General features: G+C 40.4%; 1 long non-coding RNA gene across 1 annotated transcript; it reads left to right on the top strand.

Moving 5' to 3' along the window:
- Positions 1–13790: 13790 nt before the first annotated feature.
- On the top strand, positions 13791–17303 carry LOC126712443 (uncharacterized). Its single transcript, XR_007651111.1, has 3 exons — positions 13791–14124; positions 15727–15810; positions 17010–17303. It is a non-coding gene; the product is annotated as an uncharacterized LOC126712443 (long non-coding RNA).
- Positions 17304–21240: the final 3937 nt, after the last annotated feature.

Genomic DNA, 21240 nt, shown 5'->3' with positions numbered 1-21240 from the left:
AGACCATACACCCTGCCAAAGTTCCTTATCAGGATTTGGCTTAACATCCAAACCCTCTAATTCTGATTATGATTATTCCGATTATGATTTCAGAAATCAATAGCCCGACTTACATGAGTAATTCCCATCATGAGTGAAAGGCCAGTACAAAGTGTCATCGACCACCACTCTTGCTAAAGGGATTTTCTTTATTATTTTGGCTTCCCAAGGTACAAAAATTCCGTCAATCAACTCATGATTCCATTGTCTCGACTCAGGATCAATCAAATCTTCAACTGTTATCCCTTCCAAAGATGTCACCAGTGGAGAACTAACCTTTGGTGGGTGCTTTATCGATAGCCAATGATGCTGCCATACTTTTATTAATCTTCCATTCCCAATTCGCCAATGGGCACCTCTCTGAATAACATCCCTCCCTTTCAAAATACTAGTCCAAGCGTAGGAACCAAACCTTGAATCTTTTGCTTCCATAATAGAACAATCAGGAAAAAAGTGAGCTTTGAACACTTTATAAAAAAGAGAATTTTCTTTATGAAGTAATCTCCACGCTTGTTTTGCCAATAGTGAGTCATTAAACATAGCCAAGTCTCTAAAGCCCATTCCACCCTCCATCTTAGACTTTGTCAACTCATCCCATTTCAGCCAATGTATTTTTCTTCAATCTCCCCATTATCCCCACCAAAATTTCTTTATCAGTGCTTCTATATCATGACATAGACCCAAAGGTAATTTAAAACAACTTATAGTAAAAGTTGGGATAGCTTGGATCACTGACTTCAGTAACACCTCACGCTCAGCCTAAGATAATAACTTTCATTCCCAACCTTGCAACTTCCTCCAAATTCTTTCTTTTATGTAATTAAAGCTCTCCTTCTTCCCCCTCACCACCAAAGAAGGAAGCCCCAAATTTATTTATTTTTTTACAGGACATGAATTCCTTTTATTGATTGCCTAGTTAGAATGTAGGTTGCGTGAATTGGGCATTTGATAGAACCGTTGTACATCAAACTTTATTTTTATTTTATTTTTTCCTAATTGGGAGGTCCATGATTCAATGGCAATTCATTACAGGTTTTTTTTTTTTTTTTTTTTTTTTTTTTTTTTGGGTAAAGAATTCATTACAGTTTCATTCATGAGTAATTCTTAGGTACTCCCGGAGCACGGAGAATGGTGCTCCTCCTCTCACATTCATGGTGGGATTCACTCATTAAATTCATGATGGGGTTCATTATGAGTGAGAGAAGAGCGCACCATTTCACTATCCTTCAGGACTACCTAAGAATTTTCCTTCATTTACATATAACACCACGAGTGGTCCATGTCATATATATTACATGGGTGGTCCATGCATGGAAACTTGTGGAAATTTGTGTTGCTTTTTTTTTTTTTTTTTTTTTCTGTTGAGAATTGTTTTGTGTCTCTAGAACATGTGTCTGTTTGGCTAGCTTATTTTTTGCCAACTTATTTTACAATTCAGCTTATTTCTGCTATTATTTATGGGTCTCACTATACTATTTGGTATTATTCATAGGTCCCACGTACTATTTCAACTAACATTTATATTTATCTACAATACTTTCAGTAAAAAAATCCAGTTTTAGCAAAATAAGCAGATCCCAAACAAATCCTATATATTACATATATATTCTAGCGACACAAAACAATTCTCAGCAAAAAAAAAAAAGCGACACAATTTTTTTTTTTTTTTTTTTTTTCAGGCTTGATGGTGGATTATTGTGATGGATATATATTAAAAGTGTTGACAATGTTGAGACTGTTGGCTATGTGGAGCCTAATTGTATTATGACCTGACCTGATATAAAAGTGTTACGGTTTTTAATGTGAGATCTTTTGAGTCTTGGATTGATTTTGGTCTATGTAATAGTTCAAAATGTATTGCCACATCTTGTATTTTTCCTATGAATAGTGAAATTACTTCTATTTCATGCACATCGGCAAGTTGTTGAACTATGTAATATTATTTTGTATGACTGTTTTCTTTGGGCCCATTATTTATTTATTTTTTCTCTATTTTTACATTTTACGAATCTAAGAATTTCATATATTCTCCCTACTAAAACCGTAAAAGTGACGTAAAATTTTTCTCGGACATGGTGCACACGAGGTAAGTTTTATCTATTGGATTTGGTAGACCCATTCCGGGTATATATGCATATCTTTACTGTGGTTTTTCTTTTTCATGTCACGTCCTTTTTCATTTGCATTCAAAGTTCCAATTGCGTTTGGCACATTGATAAGATTTGTGGTAGTTTGTTCTTAATGGATTTTGACTCGTGAGTCGTGACTGTTATCGGTTTCGTTCTTGAAATATCAGCTTCGTGACAAGGAAGTATCGAAGATATATAAAGCCTTAATATGTTTGAAACAGAGAGATTGAACGTAATTTAATTAATTTCCTATGGGACATATCCAACAATTATCTACTCTGCGTTTTGTATATAAAACCATCGAATTCTGTACTATCATGTTTTAATATAGTATGATAATCGTCTTTCTGAATCAAAACATAATGCTGGGGGGCATATTTATTTATTTATTTAATGATGTTCTCTTATACATGATTTTTTTTCGTTCACTACTGAGGCCACTCATACCTAAAAACCCACTTAAGCCCATTGACATTGGACCCTTCTTTGCACTAAGGGAGAAGATAATGATGATCACCCCATTAACAAAGGCTATAAATAGGAGAAATGAATGGATAGTTGGGGGATGCAATTCTGAGGGAAAGAAGAGAGTAAGAAAGAAAGAGAGAGAGAGGAGTTAACGTTAAGAAAAAGGGAGAAAAGTGTTTGCATTGGGTCCCTTAGCCTAGGACAACCCAAGGTAGGATACTCAGACCCACCAAATAAATAAATTGTGAGCCCAAATAGTGGTTTGGCCCATCAAGTCAGTCCTTGGAGCTTACAATTGGCGCCCACCGTGGGGCTCTCCTACGACGTTGTAGTTCTAGAGGGACTCAAACTCGGAGACAATGTCTGAAAGGCGTTCGGGGGACCGCGCGGGAACTGGATCCGAAGGGTCTTCTCGAGGGTCAAGTTGGCGAGAGCGCAGATAGAAAGAACGAGAAGATAGGAGGCATGACCAACTAGAAATAATGTCCGGCATGGGAGAGGGGTCGTACCAAACCCAACGGACGGTTTCTGACGCCACGGGACGTAGGCGGAGGGAGGAACGAGATGAAGAAGTCGAACGACTCTGCAGACTAGTCAAGGGTTTGGAGCTAGAGGTGAGAGGTAGGCGCCGGGGAGGAAATAGAAATGACCGGCAACAAGAGGACGGGATTGGGGGAAATAGATATGAAGAGGGATCCAATCAGTCTGGACCTCGACTGCTATGGAGTCGTTCACATTCCCGGGAATCATATCAGTACCGAGACCGTTCGCACTCGAGAGGGTTTCGACGAAATAGGAACCTGTCTCCCTCCCGGGAAACGGGGCAACGCCAAGACCGTTCACATTCTTAGGAAAATCAAGTAAGGAATTCGCTCTCCCCGGAAGAGGGGCGACCCCGGAATGTTGCCATGGACGCCATGAGCCGCGCTTTGCGAAAAGCAACTCGATCCCCGTTTTCGAGCGAAATTGAGCGAGCCGAAATGCCGGACAGGTTCGCCCACCCACCGTTCAACTACTATGATGGGAAGACTGATCCGGTAGAACACGTCAGCCATTATATTCAGATGATGTCTTTGCATACTCATAATGATGCGCTCATGTGCAAGGTATTTCCCTTGAGTTTGGGACCGACTGCGTTGAGATGGTTTAATGGATTATGGAAAGGATCCTTACAAAGTTTCTCTGAGCTTATTCAAGAGTTCGGAGTCCGGTTTGTGACGTGCAGCCGAGTACCTCAGCCAGTAGATGCGTTCCTGTCAATGAAAATGAAGGCGGGAGAGACCCTCTGTAGTTACGCCAGCCGATATTGGGAACTATACAATGAGATCGACAGGGATAACGAAAGGGTGGCGGCAAGCACATTTAGAATGGGGTTGCCCGAGGATTCAAGGCTACGAGAGTCATTGACCAAAAAGCCACCCGAAAGCATGCGGCAGCTTATGAGACGCATTAAGGAATACAAACGATTAGAAGATGACCAGCTACAGAGCAAAGGCAAAGCGCCGATGATGACTCGTCCCCGGCAGGCATGTTTCTTGTTCAGGCCTCGTGGGGGTTCGGCGATTCAAGAACCGGCCACACAAATGGGAGAAGTGAATGTGACGTTTAAGGAACCGGTACATAGGATTCTTAACCGAATCAAACATAAGCCATATTTTCGATGGCCGAACAAGATGGGCGGGGATCCATCCAGAAGGAATCAAAGTCTATACTGCACTTATCACCGAGATAGGGGTCACACCACCGAACAATGCCGGGTATTAAAAGACCACCTCGAGTAGCTAGTCAAGGTCGGGCACTTAAAGGATTTCATGCTAGACTCGGGGGACAAAGTCGTAGGGCAAGATAACCCTCTCCCACCCCTTATGGGGATAATTGAAGTAATCCATGTTGCGCCGGAGAAACTCATTGTAGGAAGAAGGAAAGGAGTGTTGATAGTAGTGCCGGTAGAAGGTAACTAGGGTCTACAGTCGCCGGGTAAGAAGATGAAGTTTGCATAGGAGCCTGTCTCGTTTGACGATGGTGATCTAGAGGGGACAATTCAGCCACATGATGACGCGTTAGTGGTCACGGCCCGGATAAACAGCTTCTTAGTAAAAAGGGTGATGATAGACCAGGGAAGCGGGGCCGACGTGATGTACCCCGATCTGTTCAAGGGACTCGGTCTGAAGAAGGAGGACCTCATGAAGCACACTTCACCTTTGGTTGGATTTGATGGCAAAGTAGTGATTCCTGAAGGGCAAATCTCTCTCCCCGTGATTATGGGAGGGAAGGAGGTATCTGTAACTCTCACAATAGTAAGCTCATTTTCCCTGTATACTGCCATCCTGGGAAGACCATGGATCCACTCAATGAGGGCCGTCCCATCAACATTGCATGTAAAGATTAAATTCCCAACCGAGCAGGGTGTTATTGTAATAAAAGGAGACTAGCAAGCGACCAGACAGTGTCTTACTGCCATAGTAAACTGGAAGTAGGGGAATCAGATCAGTCAGGGAGAAATCACTGGGCAACTGGATGGAGACATGGAGGATGGGCGGCCCGAACAAGGGCGTGTTGAAGAGGAAGATGTGTCCCGGAAAAACCTGTTATAGCAATTAAAGGATCCCCGAGAAGGAATGGGGGCTGGGTGTGCTGAGGAGTTAGTAAAGGTAAAAATATTGCCAGACACCAATAAACATTTTCAGGTTAGAGTAAGCATGAGTCGCAAGGAAAGAGTCCAAGTATTACTATTTTTGGTTCAAAATTTAGATGTCTTCGCTTGGGATCCCTATGAAGTTCCCGGGGTTGATCCCGGGTTTATCATCCATAAACTCAATATAGACCCCTCATATCCCCCGAAGAAGCAGAAGCCGAGAAGGTCGGCCAAAGACCATATTGAGGTGGTAAGACAGGAGGTGGAGAAGCTGAAGGAGGCAGGGGCCATAAGGGAAACCTTTTTTCCGGAATGGCTGGCAAATACCGTTGTTGTCCGGAAGAAGAACGGCAAATGGAGGGTTTGTGTGGATTTCACAGATCTGAACCGGACATGCCCAAAGGACCCGTTCCCCATGCCAAAGATTGACCAATTAGTGGACGCCACTTACGGGCACTCGAGGATGAGCTTCCTGGATGCCTTCCAAGGGTACCATCAGATTGCCCTGGCCGATGAAGACTAGAAGAAAATGGCATTCGTATCCCCCGATGCCAATTATCATTACACCGTGATGCCTTTTGGGTTAAAGAATGCCGGGGTGACATACCAACGGATGATGTCGAGGATGTTTTGGGATAAAATTGGGCATACAGTCGAAGTGTATATCAACGATATGGTGGTAAAAAGCAAGCAAGAGGCCCAGCATGTAGAGGATCTTCGGGCAGTGTTCGAGGTGTTGCGAAAGCACAAATTGCGTCTTAACACAAAAAAATGCACCTTTGGAGTAGGGGCTGGCAAATTTTTGGGGTACTTGATCACCAATAGGGGGATAGAAGTAAAGCCCGACCAGATTGAAGCTGTGAAGCGACTTCGGTCGCCGAGCAACCCGAAAGAAGTACAGGTATTGACCGGGATGCTAGCCACTCTCAACCGGTTCATCTCAAAATTTTCAGATCGCTGCCGACCTTTTTATCAGCTTTTAAAGAAGTGGAAGGGGTTTCGGTGGGATGATGAATGTGAAAAAGCTTTCTAGGACCTTAAGGAGTACTTAGTGCAAGCACCAATGTTGAGTGCACCAGAGCCCGAAGAGGAATTATTCATGTACCTCTCGGTATCCGAACATGCTGTAAGTGCTGTGCTTTTAAGGGACCAAGGAGTACAACAGCCAGTGTATTATATCAGCAAGACTCTAGTTGACGCCAAGACCAGGTACTTGCCCTTGGAGAAGTTGGTGTTGGCCCTAGTACATGCTACCAAGAAATTGCCTCAGTACTTTCACGCTCATACCGTATATGTGCTGACCGAACATCCCTTACAGTCATTATTGAAAAGATCTGATCTTACGAGGCGAATAGCTAAATGGGGGACACGGCTCGGGGCATTTGACGTGAGGTATAAGCCGAGAAGTGCAGTAAAGGGACAGGTGTTAGTAGATTTTGTAGCAGAATTCTCTCCCAATGGGGAAATGGTCTGTCAGGTGGAGCATCGCCCGTGGAAGGTACATGTGGATGGGGCTTCCAGCGCCAAAGGGGCCGGAGCCGGGGTAGTCATAATCACCCTAGAAGGAATTCTCTTGGAACATTCGTTCAGGCTGGGGTTTAATGCCTCCATCAATGAGGCAGAGTATGAAGCATTGCTTGCCGGACTGAGGGCTGTTTCATGGTTAGAGGCCCGGGACGTGGAGATCTATTTGAATTCAAGACTCATTGTCAACCAGGTACAGGGGAATTTTGAGGCTCGAGATCCTCGAATGAAAGCCTACTTGGACTTGGTGAGGCAGGTCATGGACGGCTTTTGTACGGTGAAGGTGATTCAAGTGGCCCGAGCGCAGAATAGACATGCCGACTCTCTCGCCACTCTGGCATCGTCAATTGCTAAGGATATTCCCCGACTTATCAGAGTGGAACTCGTCCCCAAGCCTAGCATTAAGGTGGCAGGAAGTGAAGGGGCTGCAAGAGTCAAAGTCACGACAGTCGCAACACTTGGTCCGAGCTGGATGGACCCCATCATGGATTTCTTCACCGATGACCGGATTCCGAATGATGAGAAATAGGCTAACAAAGTCCGCAGGGTGGCAGCCCGGTATTGGTTGTTCGGAGATCGGAAACTCTATTGTAGGTCATTCGGAGGGCCATATTTGTCATGCTTGCACCCGGAGAAAGTAGGCCAGCTCCTAGCCGAGTTGCACGAAGGGATATGCGGCAGCCATGTGAAAAGACGATCACTGGCACACCGGGCAATGACTCAGGGATTTTGGTGGCCCCAGATGCAAAAGGATACCGCGAAGTACGTTCGAAAGTGTGAACAGTGTCAGAAGCACGCCCCTCAGATACACCAACCAACCGGGCATTTGAACCCGATTAGCAGTCCTTGGCCCTTTGCGCAATGGGGGCTGGACATACTCGGGCCATTTCCCCGAGCAACAGGCAATCGAAGATTCGTGTTGGTGGCCGTTGATTACTTCACCAAATGGGCGGAGGCAGAAGCTTTGGCCAATATCCGAGATGTAGATGTGAAGAAGTTCGTATGGAAGAACATAATCACCAGGTTCGGAGTCCCGGAGTCCCTTATATCGGACAACGGGCTGCAGTTTGACAGTCGAAGTTTTCGCGAATTTTGCAGCAATCTCAGGATCAGGAACAGGTACTCTACCCTGGTGTATCCTCAGGGCAATGGCCAGGCTGAGGCCGTGAACAAGGTGGGAGCGAAGGGCAACTGGGCTGAAAAACTACCAAGTGTTTTGTGGGCATACTGGACAACTCCTCGTAGATCCACGAGCGAAACCCCATTCTCTCTCAATTACGGAGCTGAAGCCGTGATACCGGCCGAGATTAACCTATGTAGCGCACGGGCCTCAGAATTCGATACGAAACAGAACGAAGGTCAGCTGACGGGGTGCCTAAATTTACTTGAAGAACACCAAGAAGCAGCAACCATAAGGCTAGCAGAGTATCAACAAAAGCTTGCCCGGCGCTACGATCAAGGAGTAAGGGTGAGAGAATTCAGCGCCAGAGACCTGGTACTAAGAAAGGCAGTAGGAAGCATGCGAGATACAAATGCCGGGAAGCTTACCCAAACTTGGGAAGGACCGTACAGGGTTACAGCTATTGCAGGCATGGGGGCGTATTATCTTGAAGACTTGAATGAAGTACCATTGCCCCGACCTTCGAATGCTTATAATGTAAAGAAGTTTTATCATTGACCGGTCATACTTAGAAAAAAAAAATATATATATATATATATATATATATATGTATTGTACTGACTCATGGTAAAAATGCAACTAACTCGTTCTTGCCGGGCAGATTATCTTTGTTAACTATGTCTGGTTGATGGATAAGTAGGAAGCTAAAGAGATTCAAGCAGCCCCAAAATATTTCTAAGGACAGAAGCCTGCTTCTCTGTTCGATTCCTATCACCGAGCAGGTGGAAACCTTGCAAAAATATTTCTAAGGACAGAAGCCTGCTTCTCGGTTCGATTCCTATCACCGAGCAGGTGGAAACCTTGCTAAAATATTTCCAAGGATAGAAGCCCGCTTCTCGATTCGATTACTATCACCAAGCAGGTGGAAACCTTGCAAAAATATTTCTAAGGACAGAAGCCTGATTCTCGGTTCGATTTCTATCACCGAGCAGGTGAAAACCTTGCTAAAATATTTCCAAGGACAGAACCCTGCTTCTCGGTTCGATTCCTATCACCGAACAAGTGGAAACCTTGCTAAAATATGTCTAAGGATAGAAGCCTGATTCTCGGTTCGATTCCTATCACCGAGCAGGTGGAAACCTTGCTAAAATATTTCCAAAGATAGAACTCTGCTTCTCAGTTCGATTCCTATCACCGAGCAAGTGGAAACCTTGCTAAAATGTGTCTAAGGATAGAAGTCTGCTTCTCGGTTCAAGTCCTATCACCGAGCGGGTGGAAACCTTACTCGGAACTCCAAAAAGCATAACCTGACTTCCCGGTTCAAACCCAACCAACCAGCAAGGGAAAGTCGCGCAAACATTTGCGGGAACTTTAAAACAAACACGAGAGATAGAAAATATACATGCATCATCACAATTGATCGGCAAATAACACAAATTTGAAATCAAGCATGATAAATAAATTTTGTCATCACCAAAACCCAGTGATATCAAGATTCAAAGACCAAGTAAACTGTTTAAAATGGGAAATAATTGTCTAGTCGCCACAGCCCGGCGACTTGGGCAAACCAACTCGAAATCAAATAATAAAAGCAAGTAAAAGAAATGTAAAGCAGGTTCGGCAATTAGGAAGAAAGCTCCACGGGCTGTGTCTCGGAGGCAATCTCGACGGTGTGGCGCTCGGGCACGGGGGGCTAGGAATGGGCATCTTTACCTTGAGGGCCTTCAATGGGAGGGTTGCTGGTTACTTGGGCCCCGATCATCTCTACGTGGGCATCAATTTGCTCCACCAGCTCCCTCAGGCTATCTGTCTCCTCCTCTTCGATTGGACCGACTGTGTTTTGGGCAGCAGGGACAGAGACTGGAACGAGGATTTGATCAGGGTCCCTAAGAAAGGAGTCCTCGGGCACCCCTAGGGCCTGTAGAGCAGCCATCCAGCCCTCCCGAAAAGATAGCTGCCAAGCTTGCATAACCACCGGCTCCACGCTCTTCTCAGCGTCAGCAAACCCTTCATCGTACCACTTATTCTCACATGCTTCAAGGGCCGCCCGCAGATCAGCAACCTCTTCAGGTAGAGTGGAGTTCAGGCTTGTTCATCTCTGTCTCATTCTGCTGCACCACCAGTTCCGCCGATTTCTTCTTTGCCGAAGCCCGAGATTTCTCCACAACAACAGCCCTCTTCTCGGCAGATTCGGCAATTTTCATTTTCTCCTTTGCCGCTTCCACAGCCTTTTCCTTATCAGCTCTCTCCCGACCAACCTCCTCGGAAAGATCCTTCACCCTTTCATTTAGTATATGGGCTAGTTGGGCGGCCTGTTAAAGACAATGTTATTAACGCACAGCAATTCAAAGTTACACCGAACACAAAAAAAAAATATATAAATATAAGGACGTGCACGGAAGGAAAATGATAATAATGAGAATGCGAAGGAAGAGGACTAACCGCAATGGTGTGGCATTGGAGCCTTCTCCCCATGGACTCATCAGTCGCATCTGCAAATGCGCTTATGTCCGCGGGCAGGAGGAGGCCGTGAGCTAAGCTTTGGGCAACCCGGCCCCCTTCACCCTTCTCCCAGCCCCGAACGCTTGCGTTAGCCGGAAGGGGCATGCCGTCCAGCTCGAACGTTGGATGCCACAGAGGCACCGGTCTGGAGGACGAGGCCACATTTGTTCCGACCTAGGCCGGCGGCTCCCAGATGGTGATACCCCGGGAAGGTTGAAGTGGAGATTGGACTTGGCCCTCTCCCGGGCCAGTGGAGGATTGATCGGCAAGCCTTTGCCTCTTGCGTTGCTGCCCGAGAGCAGAGGGAGGCGGAGGATGAGCGGGAGGAGCCGGGACGCGCCCTTGAGGTGGAGGTTGCTGCTGCTGAATGGCTTGGCTTACCCCAAGGATGAAACGGCTGACGATCAAAGTCCTTCTGGTCACCATGTCTTCAGGAGCGGAGTGGGTCCTAGAAGAGTCACTGGACTCCACGACTTCTTACGCGACTACTTGAACCGGATTCGCAGGTTTGGCTTGTATGGCTTCACGCTGAACGGCCTCGTGAGCGTGTTCCCAGAGATGCCTGGATGCTACTTCGGCCGATTTGTCCCTTATGGGCTCAAGTTCATCGGAACAAGTATACCGTGGGCCGAGGTCACGGGCTTCCCCTACAGTGATGCTTGGGGGGAGGAAGTTCGCATGCCGAACATCTATGTAAGAGAGGAGTGGGCTATCTACAAGGAGGGCTTGGCTGAAAGGTTGCCAAGTGGAGTATACTGGGTCTATGCCGAGAATGAGGTGGGAAGCATGAAGTTACCCGTCCCGGTGAACGAAGATTTCAGACCTTAACACAAAATTTAGGTCTCGGACGTGGACTATTCTGACTTCCTGAGTGAACACTGAACCGTCTACAGCAAAAAGAAAACGAATCAAAGTTAGAGTAAATAATGTATTTACAATTTTGGGAAACATGAGAAATTAAAGGTTAGGACGAACCAACTTCACGTCATGACAAAGGGGGAGGGATGTCACCGGCAAACCAATTACCACGCACCCGGACAAATTCCCCGGCGGAATTCCTATTAAAGTTCGGCAAACAAAAAATCAGTCGTACCCTGTTATCTCTAGTCTTTAAGTAATAGTTTGATTTATTCTTTCCACAGAGGCTGTACATGTGGTTTATGTCGTGGTGGTCTAACTGCAAACCGAACGTTTGGTTCAGCTTGGCCACACAACTCACTACCCAGTAAAAGTTGGGGGGAAGTTGGTCAGCACTCAACCCGTAGTATCTAAGGGTGTTAAGTAGGAGGGGGTCTATGGGAAACCTGACCCCGCCTTCTAAGACGGAAATCAGTGGGAAAAAGGCAGTGCCTGCCCCTTTATGGAGAGCTATTTCACTTTCGTGACAATAAGCCAACTCCACATCATCAGGGATGCTAAAGGCTTGCCTAAAAGCGGCTAAGGGAGCTTTGGTGTTCAAAAGGTGAGCAAAACCCATTCTATGACTAGAAATTAAAAAGGGGCTCTGGGGAAGGAAATGAAAATAAAGGAAAGGGGAAGAAAACTTACTTCTGGCTCTAAGGGAGGGGAGGATTCTAGGTTTGTGGACTAGAGCGCAGGGGAATGCTCGGCAGAGAAAAGTTTCGAAGTGACAGAGAGTGAAAAGTGGGAAAATGAATTAAGATGGGTTATTTATAAGAGCCAGGGAAAGCATCAGTTGGTATGCAATGAGTAACATTAATTAGCAATGATGAAGTAGAAAGGGGGTGACCTTAGAAATGCCCAAAGCAGTCCACACGCGCACCTCGGTTTGTGAACCGTCAGCTAATAATGACTACAGAGCCGCAGGACCTGAAGCGACGCGTCTTTTGAGAAACGTATTTATGGACCGATGTAACCCCCAAACACGTCCGTTAGGCTTCTCGGGCAAAACACTGCCTCTCTGACTCCTTGATTCGTCCCCGGGGCCCGAGGACGAATCAAGGGGGGGCTATTGTACGGCACCTAAACACCCAAGTTCATATTGGGCCTTGGACCATAAATCAATGATATGGGCCAAGGATCTAATCTTCACATCAACAAAGGCCCCGACCCAAACCCACGAATAGCCACCAACGTGGACTGAATATTGTCAGGACACTTAAAAAGCGGATCGCATACGCCCTGCTCACGGGATGCTCGGGAAACCATTCCCGGTAACTATGCACATGCTCGGTCACATCGCCCGGACACATCACTGTTTACGTGCCCGGCAAAACCTTAGGAAACTCCGCTGCCGAACACATTAACTGAAGTGGGAACCATTTCCAAGGCCACTCGTACCTAAAAACCCACTTAAGCCCATTAACATTGGACCCTTCTTTGCACTAAGGGAGAAGATAATGATGACCACCCCATTAACGAAGGCTATAAATAGGAGAAATGAATGGATAGTTGGGGGATGCAATTCTGAGGGAAAGAAGAAAGTAAGAAAGAAAGAGAGAGACAGGGGTTAATGTTGAGAAAAAGGGAGAAAAGTTTTTGCATTGGGTCCCTTAGCTTAGGACAACCCAAGGTAGGATACTCAAACCCACCAAATAAATAGATTGTGAGCCCAAATAGTGGTTTGGCCCATCAAGTCCATCCTTGGAGCTTACATTATTGATGTAGCCCTTTAGGGTTTCTTCCGTAAATGTAGATTGTTAGGCTAAACTACATAGCCCTTGTGTATTATTGTATTCTATATTTTATGTTTTTGCTTCCGTATCCATACTAGCATATTCAACATAGTGTATCAATGTTAATATTTAACATTTAGTATCCATTTGGGAATTATTTAAGACTAAAAGTTAGCCTATTTTTAAAAAGATGAAAAATAGATTATTTAAAACAAGGTTGAGACAAAAAATAGTATGAGAACGACAAATCATGAATAATTTAAGCAAAAAAACTAACTTATAATTAGTTACCAAACGCACACTTTGACTATATCATTTTTTTTACTTATGACTAGCAATTTACCACATAAACCGGGTGTAAAAAAAATTTTATCAAAATTATCTATATAGTTTCTTATTTTCTTATAGACTTATATGACTTATTTGTTGTTTTTTATTTTTGCGAAAAAATAAAATCTATATAATAACTAATAACCGAAACATTTGAATTTTGTTGACTGCTTCTCATTGCGCCACGTGGCTACATAAATCACTACCACGTTTACATTTTAAAAACCTTAAAAGAGGTGACTCTTGGTTCAATGGTCTATGCGAAACAATTTTCTGATTCATTAGATACAACGTTTTTCATCTTAAAAGTTTCTCAAAAAAAAATTAAGTTCTTCTCAGAGAAAAAAAAAATACAACGTTTTGACTCTTGGGTAGCAGTTTACAAATTCATTTCATATTCCTACCCATAAAAAACTATATAAAAAAAAAAAAATCAAACACTTCACTTTTTCCCTCTCCCTATACGCTCCCTTCTCCCTTTCTCTGTCTCTGTCTCTGTCTCACTCTCTTCTGAAATGTATTTCCTATGCACAATTTTGAAACAATTTCTCTCTATTTGGTTGAAAAACTCAGAAAAATGGCTTCTCCTCTTCAAGAACAAACCCAAGGGAGAAATAACTATGGCCGGCCATTCCTGCCCCTGCCTGTTCCCTCCCGATACTCCGACCACAAGAACCGTTGCACACAAATATACAATTTGTAAGGTGCACCGTTACCATCAAACCGTCGGAACTACCATCGGTAATTTTTCTTTCTTTCTTTCTTTCTTTTTTTCCTTATTTCTTAGGTTTGGGAATGAAATATGACATAGTTTTGGGTTCTATCCCTACCAGAAACGGTGCTATTTGGTGGGTGTTCTATTGTGGAATTGTATTGTGTTTTGGTTTAGGTTCTTTAAATTTGGGTTTAGATATGATTTAGGTCTGGGTATTTTGATTGGATTGGATTGCATTCAGGTTTTGGCTTAGATTCGGTTTGAGTAAGAAATTTGGGTTAGAATTGTTTTTAATATCAGTTATATGTATTAGATTTGGTATTTCTTTTGGATATTTGGGTTAAATTTGTTTTGAGTATGTCTTCGCTCCAAAGAGAAATCTCTGGAGATCTTCATGGATTGATTTAGTTCTGAAGAATATAGATTCATGTTACCAAAAAATAAAGCTCTGTTTGCCATTTCATTTATGCCGTTTTTATTTTTTTTTGTTGAAATATATTCCCCTCTTTATATTTTCATTTCCCATGTTTCTTTTCTTCCATTGTTGTCAAGTTTTTTCAGTATATATTTTTCTAAAATTAAAGTTTATCCTGGGTTATGATATAAAGGCCATGTTGTTCACATATCACAATGATTAGGTCAATTTTATTATTAAATTGTATTTCATTAGTATACACACTCTGTAATGGTAGAGATGAGTTTTGTCATATTTGATCAACAAGGCTAATAATGCAAACTTTGCATCTGAATTGGATTTCCATTTCTACTTTAGTATGTCAAATATTTGAGCTTCAAGTCTCAATATCTATTTATTTCTTTTGTTTAACGATGTGCTCTGCCTGTTTGTTAAAAGAACTTAGTCAATAAATTTTTCAGAAATTTTTATTTCCTTTATGGCATGAGATTAACAATATGAACTATTTGAACTACCCTTGATTCTTTTGTTATGGAATTGTTGTTTTAAATTTTAATGCATCTTAATTTGTGATAATATCTTGCTATCTTGGAGGGTTAGTCATGTTGTGCAAGTCCACTAGATTCACCAAGTACATTCTCATGTTTGTAAGATTTCAACTTTTTTTAAAAAAAAATCTGAATTTTAAAAATCGTTCACTGGGTAAATTACTAAATACTCCTCAATGTCATTTTGTCTTTGTAAGTGCATCAAAAATCTAACAAAGAGGTACTTAAGAAGATTTTTGACATCATGAGAAAGATAGAAAGAATTCAGGTAATTTCAAATGTAGTTAATTCAAGTGATTTAGGTTTCAGTACTATTTCAAACACGATTTACATATGATCTATAAAAGACTCTGTCTGGCCTTCCACTGCAACAAAATTCCAAACCAACATAATTTTTTGCTCCCCAAAACACCATCTAAAACAAGTATATCAAAAGGAATTTGGGAAAATACTTCTCAATCATCATTAGAAGAATCAACTATACAACTTATATATGAAACAGAGTAAAAAGTCTATCTCTAACTAACTACACTTGACACGTGTAAACAGTAAAATAACCAAGCTTCTCACGTGTAGTAACTAACTCATTACTAATTAAATCCGAAGCTACATGTAGTTTTAGCTCCTAAGCTACTAGCCGTTTACTCTGATTTTCAATTCTGCAGATTCACTTGGTCTTGCTTCTGTCAAGGCATGATTCATTCCTTGCTCCTCATGCTCTTCATCCTTCTTCTCCATATTCAGATAAGGTATATTGGTTGGATTGATTTTGAACTTATGGTCTTTCAAAAATGGAATTGAATATGATTAGTTTTGGGTATTCTGGTCAGATTGATTTTAAATCTTTGATTTTTGTTTCTAGGTTAGATTTTGTTTTGATAAAGGTATTTGGTTAGAATTTGCTATCTTTAGGATATTTGTGTCACATTTGGTTTGCTTTTTTGTTTAGAGTATTTGGGTTAATTTGGTTTTGAGTATTTTTCAATGATGTTTTTAAAATAGAGAAAAAGAAACACAATCATGCCTTTCTTTTCCTTTTTCTTAAGAGATGGGAATGGTGACAATCTTTAAGTTTGGAAGACTCTAGATATTTTTTTCCTCGGTGATGGTTACCAATTCCTGTAGATAACCATAAGTCCATGAAAATAATAGTGATTTTAATGATTCAATGTGAGTGTGTGTATATATTTTATCCTTACTGTGTATGTTTAATCCATATAATCATGTTAAAATTAGAGATATGCACATGTTTTGATCCTTGCCACTTTGAAATGTACATATATATTCTTGATTGCCATTTTGATTTATAGCTGATATTCCTATAATTGTTAAAATTATGCCATAAACTTGATTTTATTGTGCTAAGTTTGATGCTGAAATAAGCTTTATTCTGAATTACTATATTATGGGAATATAGATTAAGGCATATAAGAATATTTTGGGTTCTGGCTTACTATTTATGTCCTTCGTATAATAGTATCATGAAATAATGTTTGTAGATATTGATTTAAAGGTGATTGTTTTTGCTTTCTCTTTAAAAAAGTTTCAGTGCATATGGAGGTATCTTGAGTCTACCTATTCAATTCTTATTTAGTTTCTTTTCTTTATGTTGCATTCATTTCTTAAGTTGTATTGTAGCCATTGTAATTTGATATTGAGGTTAACATAGTTCTATGGTGCATAGGCTTATATAAAATGTGAGTACTTTTTTTTCTCAATGGATTTTCTTGCCTCATATTTTATTTTAAGTTCATAAATTGATGTATTATGTGATTATACCATTTAGTTGAGTTATGATGCCAGCAATTTATTCTGTTTGTATTCTATTATTGTATTTATGAACTAAATGAGTTATGATGCTAGCAATTTGCTGCTATGGAACTCATTTGACTAAAGCAATTAAAATTTGAGCTGACAAATTTTTTCTTTTTAATGTTTCCCTTTTTAGGTGTATCTCTTGAACCTGTTTGGTTTCCTGTTAATTGGAAATGTTCATAGTTTGCATAATATTGCATTCATAAATCCAACATATCGGATGACGCGCTTTAGAAAAATTGGAGTCATCATTGTAATGGATGGGCTAATTCATGAAATGCGCCCACTTTAAATTTTTTTTTTTTTTTTTTTTATTGATGTAAGTTGCGTAAGCTTTTTGTTGTAAAATTGGTAGTACCTTTAGCATTTTCCATATGTTCTTACGTTTTAATGCTTTGATTGGGGAGTTTTGTTTTGTGTGTTAATATTTTAGATGGGAATGATTATACATGGGGAATTATTACTATAAAACTGGTAGAAGCACATGGTAGGTTAATGTTATGCTTTATTTTGAAGCAAATAAAAAGATGTGCTAAATAAGTTTGGTTTGAGGATAAGAAATATATAAATAAATAAATATATATATATATATATATATATATATTGCTAGAAGGGTAAAGATTGTTGAGGGATTGAGATAGTATCAAAAACTACAAGTGTGTTTCAAGTTTAACCATCCCGTGCATCGCACGGGTTAGCGACTAGTATATAAATATGACGTATGTATGATTGGCCTTGGCTAATGCACCGCGAAGTAGCAATAACTCAATGCTGTTGGTACGTAATTTCATCCAACTATCAGTTGTTGATCACCGTAGTGATGATCATGAAAATGTTTTGCTGTCGTGATTGCTTCTCGGCATCCAAATTCCCAACTACTTATTGGTGGGTTTTAATTTATATACGGACAGAGAGAATAGTTGTGGCTGGTGCATGTGTTATCTTTTCCTGAGGTTGGTATCATGAATTTTTTTGTAGTTTCTTGGCTGCGATATATGTACGAGCAAGATGCATACATGCTGCTCCACCAAAAAAAAAAAAAAAACGAACGAGTTTTAAGTAATATATATCTAAAAAGGTACTACTGATACATAAACAATTCACCAGTAAACTATTGCCCAGTGGAACATCTAATTCCATTATCCCCACAAGGCTTACAGAAAAAATAGTGGATAATTAGATAATATAGTCAATGTGGTATTCTAGTAATTGAATAAGAAATTTGAAATTCAATCCCCACCAATCACAAAAAAAAATTAATTGATGTCTTGGTTGGATAATAAAAAAATAATTATTAAGAGCAGACGTCATAAGTTAAAATCATCTCTTAAATAAAAAATATTAACATGGAACTCTTAGAATAATGGTTCATGACTTTCTTAGTTAAGCCGTATTTTTATATCTATAATTTGTTTGCTCAATTAAGCTTGGGAAGGGGCATGTCAATTGTAAATACTCAAAAAATAAAGGCCCAAGCCCACTAAGAACAGTGATACCTTATCCTTCAAACCAATCCCAAACAATAGAATTTCTTTAGAGTATGGGAAAATATTTCAAGTGCAATTCTAAATTAGGTTCAAGTCTAAGACCGAAGAGCCTAGAATATCAGAAAGGAATGACATAAATAGAGAATGAGAAAACAAGCTCTCCTCATGCAAGTCCAAGGATTAGTTTTTTATATATAATGTTTGAGTTCTACACCAAATAAAGCACTGTTCACTTTCTCTTTTTTCTATTTCATCTATAGGAATATCCGTCCCTTTTTCTAGGAGACTCCCCTCCTTTTATATCCTCCTTCTTTGCATCCTAACCCTCCATCTGTATGCCTCCAGGCGTTCTTAAGGATACTTGTCCCATCAAAACTCTACTGAAGATGGTGGAAAGGGCTGCTAGCTATGAAGTTACTGTTCAGGAGTCATTTTCTCATTAATACAATTGATAAGGTTGATGCAGGGCATTCAGTGTGGAAGAGGATAGTGTTCCTTCCAGGAAACTTCCTCCTCTCTTCCTTGCCTTCATTGCTACCCCTTCTCCTTATCCTAGAACATCACAAAATGCCAATTGTCTTAATTGTGCTTCCATCCTTGGGTGGGTGAAATCCTTGAAGCACGTTTATCTCTTCGGGTGTGGATTAAGCAATCTACTCCCTAATCCAATCCTCCTCAGTCCTTGGATCCCCCATGTTTGTTTTTAGACCTCTTAAAACACAACCAGATTAACCTAATTAACTACTTAGTCAAATTATCAAATCTAGGTTAACACAAATATCATATTATTGTAAAGTGTGGAAAATAAAAAACACAACAATATGATAACCCAGGAAAACCAAATCGGTAAAAAACCTGGAGAGGATTTATCCTAACTATCCTCAAGATAAAACGAATCCACTATGAAAGAATTGAAATTTACACAATAGTGACTTAGACCACTAACATCCTATTACTACCTCGAGTAGGAAACTTACTACCACGACCACGTGACAGATTCGAGTCCATAAACTACTTCTTTCTTGGATTCCCAGCAATCACAAGCACTCCCGCTTGTATAACTTTAAGTTCTTGAATCAGCAACTGAATTGATCATCAAGTTTTTGACATAATCTTGATTCTTGATAACCCTAAGTATATGTGAAGGCAAACACCTCTAGATCTCACAAGAGATTCACATACACAATATAAACAACAACAAAGACTTTAGAGAGCTTTTGGGTATAAAACCCTAGATCTATATAAGAGACACAAGATGTGCTCTAATATCTCTAAAAGCCCCCTAAAAACGTCCTTAGGGTTTCCTTTATATACTAGAAGTGTTTTACTTGAAACTCAATACTTTTAGTAGAGTTTAAGCTGAATTGGAATTCTGCAGAAAAATAAATCTGCAAGTGGTTCGATCGATCGAGTCTAATTTTCGATTGATCGAGCCTTGCAAATTTAGTCCAATAAATTTTGCAAGTGATTCCAATTTTACAAATAAACATACTTTGAGCAAGTCTAAACCTAAACTCTATGTTTTGATCATGGTTTGCCAACATAATACAAATTAAAGTTCTAATACATTAGTTCCTAAAGTCTTAGAACCTAACAAACTCCCTCTTTGGCAATCTGTAACAAAACACATCACAAACATGAAATGCTCAAAGTTACAAATAGCCCAAATACAATTCAACCTAACTACTATCTATCAATTGCCAGTGTAGACAGTAGCCATAACTGAATTAACCTGTATATTCCTGAAACACTCAACAAACACATAAACACATGTGTAGAAAATACAAGTAAAACAAAAATAATAAAACAACAAATATGCAAACTAACTCTCCCCCTAAGTTAGATACATCAAAAAAAAATTATTTTCTCCCCCTTTCAAAAACAATTTCAACTCCCCCTAAACAAAACAAACAGGATTCCCACATATTCTCACATTTCATCTAGAAAATAGAGACAACTCCCCCTATGAAGAGCAACAACTCCCTCTAAGAACAACAAAGGGTAAAAAAAACTCTTCCCCCCCCCCCCCTATAAAAATAGAAAAAACAAAACAAGTTTTGGGAAAAACTGTTTTGGGGAAACTTTTAGGAGGCGGGGGAAAAATAAAAAGACACAAACCAAACTTAAAAACTAAGTTGAGGATACACATGAAGAAAAATATTCTCTTTCAATAAATGCAAATATGACACTATGTGACCCATAAACAATTGCATGAGTAGAGAAAATATTTGCACATTGATTATCCATCATATCTCTTAAGAAAAATATTTTCTGCAATTCACACATAAAAATAGCATATACTAAAAAGTACATAACTCAAAAATTAATCAATCAATTTTTAAATCAAGTTGAGTACCTAATTTAGCAAGGTGTATGTATGTTATGTGTGAAACAATGAGAGCTATGACTGCAAAACGGCAAGATGGATACAGAAAACAATGCAATGCATGTGAATCCTAAACATAAATGATGCATGAAAAAATATTTGGTCAAAAACTTACAAACTGAAAAATTTTCAATTTCGATCGGTCGAGCATCAATTGAGCACCGATGGAGCTAGGCAGATTTAAACCAAAAATTTTTATCGCAATTTCAATCAGTCGAGCAACAGGTTCGATCAATCGAAAATCTGAAAAAATCAGTTTTTTGAAAAACAGAGCATTTTAATGCAGAAACTCCTCAAAGCACATTGTATTATGAATAAAATGCATGAGTATGAGATGAAAAGTTTTTCAAAAACACTTGAATTCAACCCAGATCTTCCAAAAACAAGATTTTCAATCAATTTGTCCTCAAAACTCAAATATTAAATACATTTTGCATTAAAATCAAGGAACATGTAATCTTGGATGGCCAAAACAAATTCACACATAATAT

The sequence above is a fragment of the Quercus robur genome, chromosome 2 (assembly GCF_932294415.1).
Source record: "Quercus robur chromosome 2, dhQueRobu3.1, whole genome shotgun sequence".
NCBI classification, from domain to species: Eukaryota; Viridiplantae; Streptophyta; class Magnoliopsida; order Fagales; family Fagaceae; genus Quercus; species Quercus robur.
Note: the sequence above shows the minus strand (reverse complement) of the source record. Positions and strands in the feature narration are given on the sequence as shown.